The sequence below is a fragment of the Neomonachus schauinslandi genome, chromosome 9 (assembly GCF_002201575.2).
Source record: "Neomonachus schauinslandi chromosome 9, ASM220157v2, whole genome shotgun sequence".
NCBI lineage: Eukaryota > Metazoa > Chordata > Mammalia > Carnivora > Phocidae > Neomonachus > Neomonachus schauinslandi.
In genome coordinates this window covers 56,033,233-56,043,917 of record NC_058411.1, presented here as the reverse complement: position 1 = coordinate 56,043,917, position 10,685 = coordinate 56,033,233, and positions in this window count along the sequence as shown.

The following is a 10,685-nucleotide window of genomic DNA, read 5'->3' as shown; positions in this document are numbered from 1 at the left end:
AAAAAAAATACCTTTCCAATTACCAGCCTATACTTTATGGATCTCCAGAAAGTAGAAGGAAGAGAGAAGTAATAAAGATCTGTGAAAACTATTTCCTAAAACAGAAAAAAAAAAACACCTGCAAATTTTCCAAATGGAAAGAATTAGTATATGTTGAATTAATAAAAAGGAACAAATCTAGACTATTACATTGAACATTTAGAAATTTAGAGTGAAGAAAATATCCCCAAAGTTTCCAGAGAATTGAAAAGAAAATATGTCACCTACAAATGAAATTCAATTTGACTACAGATTTCTCATAATCAACACATTAGGCAAGAAAGCAACAGATTAGTATCTTGAGGAAGATCTTTCGTAATCTAGAACCCAATACCCAACCAGGGCTACAACCCTGAAGAAGGGACAGAAATTTATGAAAGCCAAACACCAAATATAGGCTTATTAAAAGGCTGAAGTGTAATCCCAAAATTATAGAATGGTCTTTCTTTCATACATTAACCCTACACCATAAACCTCCAGTAGAAAAACGGTGGTTACATGTAAAGATTTACATCACATAGACTTACTCTGCATAGCAATACATATGGGAATCTAAAAGACTACAAGTGAAGCAAAGACAAGTATAGTAAATAAATTTGAGGCCTCTGGTACCCATATCTACAATGAATGTTAAACATGTCCCAAATTCTAGTCAGATTATCATAATCCTCACACCAAGGGCCCATTTACCTCAGTGTCTATTACCTTCTGTAACACATCGTGCTTTTAATTAAAGAATTACAATGGCACACCAAAAGGTTGGAAAAAACTATGCTGAAGAGACAGAGCAAACAGAACAAGACTCAGATATGACTATAGGTTGGAATTGCCAGTCCAGGAATTTAAAATAAGAACTATTTATTTGGGGTGCCTGGGTGGCTCAATCAGTTAAGTGTCCAACTCTTGATTTCAGCTCATGTCATGATCTCAGGCTCCTGAGAGCAAGCCCCGTGTCAGGCTCCCCACTCAGCAGGGAGTCTGCTTGAGATTCTCTCCCTCTCCCTTTGCTCCTCCCCACCCAGTCATGCTCTCTTTTTCTCTCTCTAAAATATATAAAAATAATCTTTTAAAAAGTAAAATGAAATAAAATAAGAACTATTTATGTATCATGGGTCTAATGGAAAAAGTAGACTGTGCAAGAACGGATGGGTAATGAATGACATTAGAGAGATGAGAACTCTAAGAAAGAATCAAAATGAAATGCTAGAAATCAATAATGCAGTAACAGAAATGAGTAATCCGTTCGAAGTGCTCATCAACTAAGGCAGTATGGGGGAACTTGAAGATATGTCAATAGAAAACTCCCCAGCTGAAATGAAGAGTAATATGTGAATTAAAAAAAAAGAATGCCCAAGAACTTTGGGATAATATCAAAAAGTGTAATATGTTCATAATTGGAATAATAGAAGAAACAGAGACTGGCACAGAAGGAATATTTAAAGTGATAATGGCTGAAATCTTTCCAAAATTAATGACAGGAACCAAAATCATATCCCAGAAGCTTAGAGAAAATAAAACAGGATAAATATAAAAACAGAACAAAACAAAATATACAACATACACTCACAGTCCTAGGCATATCATAGTCAAACTGTACAAAAGCAAAGACAAAGAGAAAATCTTGTTAAAAGAAACCCAATGAAGAAAGAAACACCTTAGCTGTAGAGAAACTAAGATAAGAATTATAGTGGCCTTCTAATCAAATCCCATGCAAGTAAGAAAAGGGTGGAATAAAATATTTGTGTTAAGGAAAAAAAAAAAATGGCCACCTATAAGTCTATACCCAGTGAAATAATTCTTCAAAAATGAAAGAGAAATAAATAGCTTTCCAGATAAACAAAAACTGAATGGATTCATTGTAAACAGATCAAAAATGTTAAAGGAAACTCTTTAAATGAGAGAGATAAATGATTTATATCAGAAACATTAATCTACATAAAGTAAGAGCATTGGATTCAAGTAAACTTTTTGTAAATGTTGCCAAACTGATTCTAAAATTAATATGGTAAAGCAAAAGATATAGAACAACCAACATAATTTTCAAAAAAATGAGTATTTTTAAGACTTACATTATTGGACTTCTTGCTGTAAGGCTATTGTAATCAAGACAATATTGTATTGGTAAGATAATAGATACATTGACCAATAGAATAGAAAATTCAGAAATAGACTTATAAAAATATAGTGAACTGATTTTTACAAGAGCAATTCAATTGAGAAAGGGTAATCTTTTCTACAATGTGCTGAAACAAATGGATGTCCAAATGCAAAAGAAAAAAAAAAAGAACTTAAACAGACAACAACCTAGAAAAATGTTAACTCAGAATGGAGTAGAGATCTAAATTATTTTAAGTTTTTTTATGGTTTTTTTTTAATGGTTCAGGTTTTTATTTAGAGATCTAATTAAAATGTAAATCTCTAAAACTTCTAGAATAAAACATATGAAAAATTTGTATAAACTTCTGTTTGGTGATGAGTTTTTAGATACAATGACAAATGAAAGCAATTGAAAGAAATTTTTGATAAGCTTGCTTTATTAATATTAAAAAATTTTGCTGTGTTAAAGGTACTGTTAAGAGAATAAAAGTATATCATAAACGGACAAATATTTACAAAGTTTATGTCTCCTAAAGGACTTGTACTGAAAATATACAAAGAGCTGTTCAATCTCAACAATAAGAAACAAAAGCCCAACTAAAATAGGGTCAAACGACCTGAACTACAACTCACTCATGAAGATATACCAATGGCAAATAAGCATATGAAAAAGTTCTCAATGATATTTGTCAGGGAAATGCAAATTTAAACAACAGTAAGATATCACTACATGTCTATAAGAATGGATAATATTTTTTTTAAAGATTTTTATTTATTTGTCAGAGAGAGCGAGAGAGCAAGCGAGCACAAGCAGGGGGAGCGGCAGGCAGAGGGAGAAGCAGGCTTCCCGCCGAGCAAGGAGCCCGATGTGGGGCTTGATGCCAGGACCCTGGGATCATGACCTGAGCCGAAGGCAGATGCTTAACCGACTGAGCCACCAGGCATCCCTGGATAACATTTTTTTTTTTTTTTTAATGAAAATACAGTCACTTACAAGGACAAGAAATACAAGGAATTCTTATTCATCGCTGGTAAGAAAGAACAATGGTATAGTCACTAGGGAGAAAGTTTGTCAGTTTCTTACAAGCTAAACATAATATTACCATAGGAACCAGCAATTGGATGCCTAGATATTTGCCCAACTGATCTGAAAACTGGCATATGAAAGTTTATGGTAGTTTCACTCTTAATTGTCAAAAGCCAAACCAATCAAGATATACTTCAGTACGATGAATACATAGATGATACTATGTCTATATGGAATACCATTCAAAGATAAACATTAAGGAACTATTATCACACACATCAACATGGATGAAACTGAAGTGCATATTGCTCAGTGAAACAAGCCTGTCTGAAATAGCTGTAAACTCCGTGATTCTACTTATATGACGTTCTTGAAACAATACAGACCAGGGGCACCTGGGTGGCTCAGATGGTTAAGCGTCTGCCTTCGGCTCAGGTCATGATCCCAGGGCCCTGGGATGGAGCCCCGCATTGGGCTCCCTGCTCAGTGGGGGGCCTGCTTCTACCCCTCCCTCTGCTTCTCCCCCTGCTCATCTTCTCTCCCTCTCTCTGTATCTCTGTGTCTTGAATGAATAAATAAAAAAATCTTAAAAAAAAAAACAACAATACAGACCAATAGATGAAGTTTCAATGGATGAAGCACAGAGGGAATAACTGTTAGTATGGCAAAGTTACTCTGATATGGTAGTAGTGATTATATGACACTATGCTTTTGTTAAAACTCATAGAAATTTTCACACATAATGAAACAATATATGTGAATAAAGCAAAATTAATTAGGGAATTGGGAGACGTCAGGATGGAATGTGGAAGGTAACAAAAGAATTTAACTGTGTTAAAAATGTATGGTATAACCTCACTTAATAGGATTGGGGAAAAGATTTTTATCCAAGTAAGCATGGAAATAGTGAATACTTTAAGGACAAAAAGAACTGTACATTAGCACTGTACTCTAGTTTTAAAGTTATTTCTCATGGGGGTGTGGGTTTACATATTACATTTATACTGAGATTTAAAAAATGTAAGTAAATCAATGGTGGATGGTGGGAGAGAGGTTCTCCCTGGTGACATGGGAAGTAATAAATAAACAATGTAGGAAGGCTAGGAAGAGCCATGTGGTACTAGATTAGGGCTGGATACTTCAGTATGAATTCGTTCAAATTTAATTCTAGATTGAGATAAACATATATGATCACATATAGATAGAAGCAATAAGCACACCAGAGCTTGGTTTCTAATACCAGTATGAAAAGAGAGGAAAATGAACAACTTGACTGTAGAATAACCTGATGAACATAACCTCCATCAGGTCATAAAAGTTATTATTAGTAACCTATACACCCAATATAATCGTAAGAAAAACATTAGACAAACCCATGTGGAAGGACAGCCTAAAAATTATATTACCAGCACTCCTCAAAATGGTCAATGTCATCAAAAACAAGGAAAGCCTTCAAAACTGTGAGTGCCAGGAGTCACGATGGCTATATATAATGTGGTAGACTGGATGGGATCCCAGAAGAGAAAACAGATATTAAGTAAAAATTAAGGACATCTGAATAAACTAGGGTTTAGTTAAAATCATGTATCAGTATTCTTCATTTGCATTACAAATATACCATACTAATGTAAGATATTAACAAAGGGAAACTGGACATGGTATAAAAGAGAACTCTTTGTACTATCTTTGTGGTTTTCTATACATGTAAAGCTAGTCTATAATTAATGTTTACTTAAAAAGTAAAGATGACAGGTATAAGAAGCGAGTTAAGTAAAGATTTTAAAACTTTTTTATGAATGCGATAAACTCATTCAAACAAGGGAATAAGACTGCTGTGTGTATCCAAAGTAGATCTCTATTCCAGGAAGAACAAGTCATTCCACCTTCCATTATAGAATTAACCCAATATGCTCAGAAGGTCCTCTCGAGGAATGGGGGCGTATTGTGACATCAGTGTTAGTCTCTGCTGTTTGACACTCAGCAGTGGCTGTAACCAGATGGTTCTTGCTGAATGGAAGTCCATGTTGCTGAATCCATACATAACCTCCATCTCTGCCCCAGACTACATTATTCATGAGCCCATCAGGCAAGAAGAAGGATGGCTTGGAGAGAGGCTGACTAAACACTCAAGAAACCATTTTCTTGTCCATCTGATTATTAAGATTTTCATCTGCTTCTATTGTTCTTAGCTTTGGTGTGGGGCACGAGTACCTTTATGAGAAATGTCTATGTATCTCTTTCCTATCCTCCCTGTCAACAATTTTCCAATCATATTTCTTCCAAGTTCCTGACTCTCAAACCAAACTGTTAGCCACTGCCTACCAGTCAATGCAGACCTAAAATTCTGGTCATTTCTTCTTTAGGGCCAAATTAACAAGGTACACTGCTTGATAGAAGGATTTTGTCCAAAAATTTTGTTTCAGAGCTACTCTTGAGTAAGGTGCTAATGCTGCAGATATCCATTATTGGGAGATACCAGAATATTATGTAGAATTATTTGTAAGCCAAGCGAAAGGTTTTGTCCACCAAAAAGTGAGCACAAGGAATTCTTCATGGACCATAAGTATCAGTTGAGAAAGGGGAGGCAATATACTGGTAGGAGAAGTCATGGAACCATGAGCACTTTCTCATGTGATTTATTTCTGCTTTCAGTAACCACTTGAGCCTTATTTGTTTATACTACCTCCATTTGAAAATTGAGTGCTATTGTGCACACCCAGCTTAAGGCTTGATGGGTCATATGACACCCAATTAATGATGAGTATATGGAATTGGTGGACAAAGATCAAATGTTTTGTCTCTTATAGGGCCCCCAAACAAGTATGAAATTTTTTCTCCTCAGGAGAATAGTTATCTACAGAGGATGGAATAGCTTTGTTCCAAAATTATGAAAGTGTACACTGTGATTTACTCACAGGGGCCTGCCAGACTTTCCAGACTTTATCCCTAACTTCAATACCATTAAATCTGTTGGGTCATATGGACAAGTGGCCTAGCAATCCGAACAGTAGCCTGGACTTACCATAAAACCTCTTCTCTGCATCCCACTCAAAACTGGCATACTCTAAGCTAATTAGGTAAATAGATTGAAATTGCAAACCCAAATGAAGTATATATTATTTCCAAAATCCAAAGAGGCCCACTAGGCACTGCTTCTCTCTTAAAGGTAGAAACTGTTGTTTTTAGTTAAATCTACAAGTTCAATTGATACATATTTCTATTTTCCATATTTTCTGCAGGAAAGAGTGCTGCCAAAATTCCCAACACGGGGCACTTTTTCTCTAGCCTCCAATAAAAATTCCCTCATTTTCCTTTCAGGCTTTACTAATATTCTCCTCAGGGCCCTTCTATCTTGCACCTGACAGCTGGTCCCGAAGCTGATCCACGTTTCAGTTTTTTGTCACAACTGCTCTGGTACCAATATTTGTTTAGGTTATCTATGCTGCATGACAAATCCATTTTAAAACTTTCTGGATTAAACAACAGTGATTTTTTTTTTTAAATCTCTCATGATTCTGTTTGTTGTTTGCGCTCACCTGGATGGTTCTTTTGCTTCATGTCATTGTCATCAGGTGCCGCAGGCATCTGGAGTCTATACTGGGCTGGAATGTTCAAGACATTTAATTCATGTGGTCCTAATTAATGCTGGATGGGAGTTCTTTCATGGATGTTGATGAGAACAGCACAGTTTCCTCAATGTGACCTCTCCATGTGGCTTGGACGTCAAACAGCATGTGACTGGTTTTTAAGAGGGAATGTTTCAAAAAAGTGAAAGTGGACAACTGAGATCTCCTAAGGACTATGGAACTTACACAGTCACTTCAACTACACTTTATTGATCAAAGATAGTAAACAAGGCGAGCCAGATTCAATGAGAGGAGACTACACTATGTGTGAATACTAGAAAGTCTCATTGATTGGGGCCCATCACTGTGGATCAACTATAGTAGAAGAGTTTCAGAACATTTGTTGCCAAATAGATACAATACTAATGCCTAAAATCCCATTATCTTGAGCATTAGAGTATGTTTTGCTTATCTGTTTAGTCTCCGGTCCTTATTACTCACTGCCCCCAGAATGTTCTGTATAAAAACAGATCATACACATCTTTCCACTGCTCAATACCATTTAATGACTCCTTCATACTTTAGAGTTTTTGCTCCATATTTTATAGTGTTTTATGGTTTTAGTTCTTAGCATGGGGTGAGCAGATAGTGCAAATACCATTTTATAAATGGACAAATAAATGATGAATGAAGTGCCATTTAGTTCAAGCTTCTCTAAATTGCAATTCCAGGGACGCCTGGGTGGCTCAGTCGGTTAAGCGTCTGCCTTCGGCTCAGGTCATGATCCCAGTGTCCTGGGATCAAGCCTCACATCGGGCTCCCTGCCCAGCGGGAAGCCTGCTTCTCCCTCTCCCACTCTCCCTGCTTGTGTTCCCTCTCTCACTGTGTCTCTCTCTGTCAAATAAATAAACAAATTCTTTAAAAAAAAAGAATTAAAAAAAATTGCAATTCCAATTTTCAAAACCAAGAAGGCATATTTAATTTCTCTACTCCATTAGAATATGATATGATCAGCATCCTCAAATCAGAGCTTAGTAAGAAAGACAGATATAGAAAGTGATAAGAAAAGTACAGTATGGTAAATTACATGTAAATACATTTAAAAAGTACTTTAAGAGAGAAATGGGAAAATAATATGTAAAAAGACGTATAGACATGCAAGACAGTTTAATCTCAAAATTATTAAGTGTTCCTTTGATGACATATATCTTTTTGTATAAAATTTCAATTTCTAGAAAACTGCGTGTGTATAAAGACATGCATTGGAAAAATGGTTTAATAGGTAAAGAAAATATAGTATACATATTTCTTTTTAAAATGAAAGATGCATAGGCAGGAGTGGCTTATTTTTATGTTGTGCACTCAAGCACTCATACATAATATAGAAATCAATTAGATTAATTTTCATCTTGTTTTGTAAAATGTGGAAATAATAGAGTAAGTCATGTGTATGTGTTAGCTTCTGGTAGTAAAGTAATAATAATAATAAATCTATTTGTCATTTTAACATACACATTTTTTCTCCTAATTACTTCTACACTAATCAAAAAATAAGATATTGATTTAATTTGATTTTAAGGTATTGCAATTGCATAATAGGAAGCAGATTTCAAAAATTCCTAGCTGACTTCGACAAACTTATTCTTTTTTTTTTAAGATTTTATTTATTCATTTGAGACAGACAGATACAGAGAAAGAGACAGAGCATGAGCAGGGGGAGAGGCAAAGGGAGAGGGAGGAGCAGACTCCCTGCTGAGCCAGGAACCCAATGTGGGGCTTGATCCTAGGAACCAGAGATCATGACCTGAGCCGAAGGCAGACACTTGGGGTGCCTGGGTGTCTCAGTTGTTAAGCGTCTGCCTTCGGCTCAGGTCATGATCCTGGGGTCCTGGGATTGAGCCCCGCATTGGGCTCCCTGCTTGGCGGGGAGTCTGCTTCTCCCTCTCCTACTCCCCCTGTTTGTGTTCCCTCTCTCGCTGTTTCTCTCTGTCAAATAAATAAATAAAATCTTAAAAAAAAAAAAAAAAGCAGACGCTTAACCATCTGAGCCACCCAGGAGCCCCAAACAACAAACTTATTCTTTAGATAAATGATTGTCTTTAGCAAATATATTTATAAATATATTTTCTTACTATGATTTGCACAGTTTGAAATCTTCTGCATTCTTGTTTTACTTATCACTTGAAAATGATACGGCTTCTTGATCTAGTGATGCTTATATAGATATTTTGGACAGTGTGAAAACGAATCTGTTCTGTATCCTGCTTTCAGGATTGGTTATAAGAAGCTTCTCTCCAAGACAAAGTCCACGTATTTTAGGTATATTAAATGTTGGTTTTAGAGAGTTAAGACAATGCTTTCCATCTAGATTTTACATGTTATAAGAGGGGTGTATGTATACATTTATGAAAACATAAGATTACAACATGATTAACTTTGTATACAACCAAATGAAAGAGGCTTAATCCTGTAATTTTACTGTACTATATATCAACTTTAAGTGATAGTTTAATTTCTTCATGTAGATTTGGATGTGATCATGTACATGCTTAATTTTGATTTTTTAAAATTACTTTACCTAGAAACACTTTCTTATACGATCTCCCAAACCCATGTAAGCTGCCTCCTCCATCAAGCAATCTGTATTTACAATTGAATATATATTCTTTTATAATTTTTCTTCATGTTCATAGGATCAGGAAGAGGAAGGCAAGAAATAAGGGCATGTCATCAAGCAAGTTAACCATGGAAGCCACTGGAACATATAAGCCATTGTGGACCTTGAAGGGTCAGTAGAGCACATGCACCTCAAATTATGTCTCCAAAAGTAACAAAAGAAACGGAGTACTTTTCCACCAGTTCCCATCAATTGAGGGCTGTTACTGAGGACAGGCATTACTGAGCAGCACCGCCAGCCTGCAGTGTCTGCAGGCAAAGTGAGTTCATTTTGTCAAGGAAAGCCCTCAGGCAAGTGATGCAAATGCTTGTGTGGTTGGAGAACAGTCTGAAATACACTGCACCGGTAAGCTCCCAGAAGCTCTGGACAAGATAAGGCCAACAGTTGCTAACAGAGAAACCTTGTAAATCACCTGCTGACAATGGTAGAGGCTTCATCAGCCTGTGTTACTGAATAACTGTGTGGAACCCCTACTCCAACACCATAGATTGGACTTGATAGAGCAAGAAATAAAATCATACATGTTGAAGAATGGAGACTAGGGGTTTATGTGTTACAGGAGCCAATGCTAATAAATATCTGATGCTTCTCTGACTCTGAAGGACTCTAAAAATGAATCAAATTTTCAATAGCCTAATGCTTTGGTGGAAATCAGGATACTGTTACCTCCACTTCAAATACTTTATTTAAAATTCTTTTATTTTTTATTTTTTTGGATTTGAGGTCCTCTCTTTTGTTTTTGTACTTTATTATTTTTTTATTATGTTCAGTTAGCCAACGTATAGTACATCATTAGTTTTTGATGTCATGTTCAGTGATTCATTAGTTGCGTGTAACACCCAGTGCTCATCACAACACATGCCCTCCTTAGTACCCATCAACCTGTTACCCCATCCCCCACCCCCCTCCCTTCTGTAACCCTCAGGTTGGTTTCCAGAGTCCAGAGTCTCTCATGGTTTGTCTTCCTCTCTGATTCCCCCCTCCCCTTCAGTTTTCCCTCCCTTCCCCTGTGGTCCTCTGCACGATTCCTCATGTTCCACATATGACTAAAATTCTTCAAAGAGGGGGGCGCCTGGGTGGCTCAGTCTGTTAACTGTCTGACTCTTGGTTTCAGCTCAAGTCATGAGCTCATGGGTTGTGGGATGGAGCCCTGCATCAGGCTCCCACTCAGCAGGATGTCTGCTTGAGATTCTCTCCCTCTGCCCCTCCCCCACTCTCTCTCTCTATCCCTTTCTCTCTCTGTCTCTAAAATAAGTAAGTCTTTTTTTTTTTTTTTTTT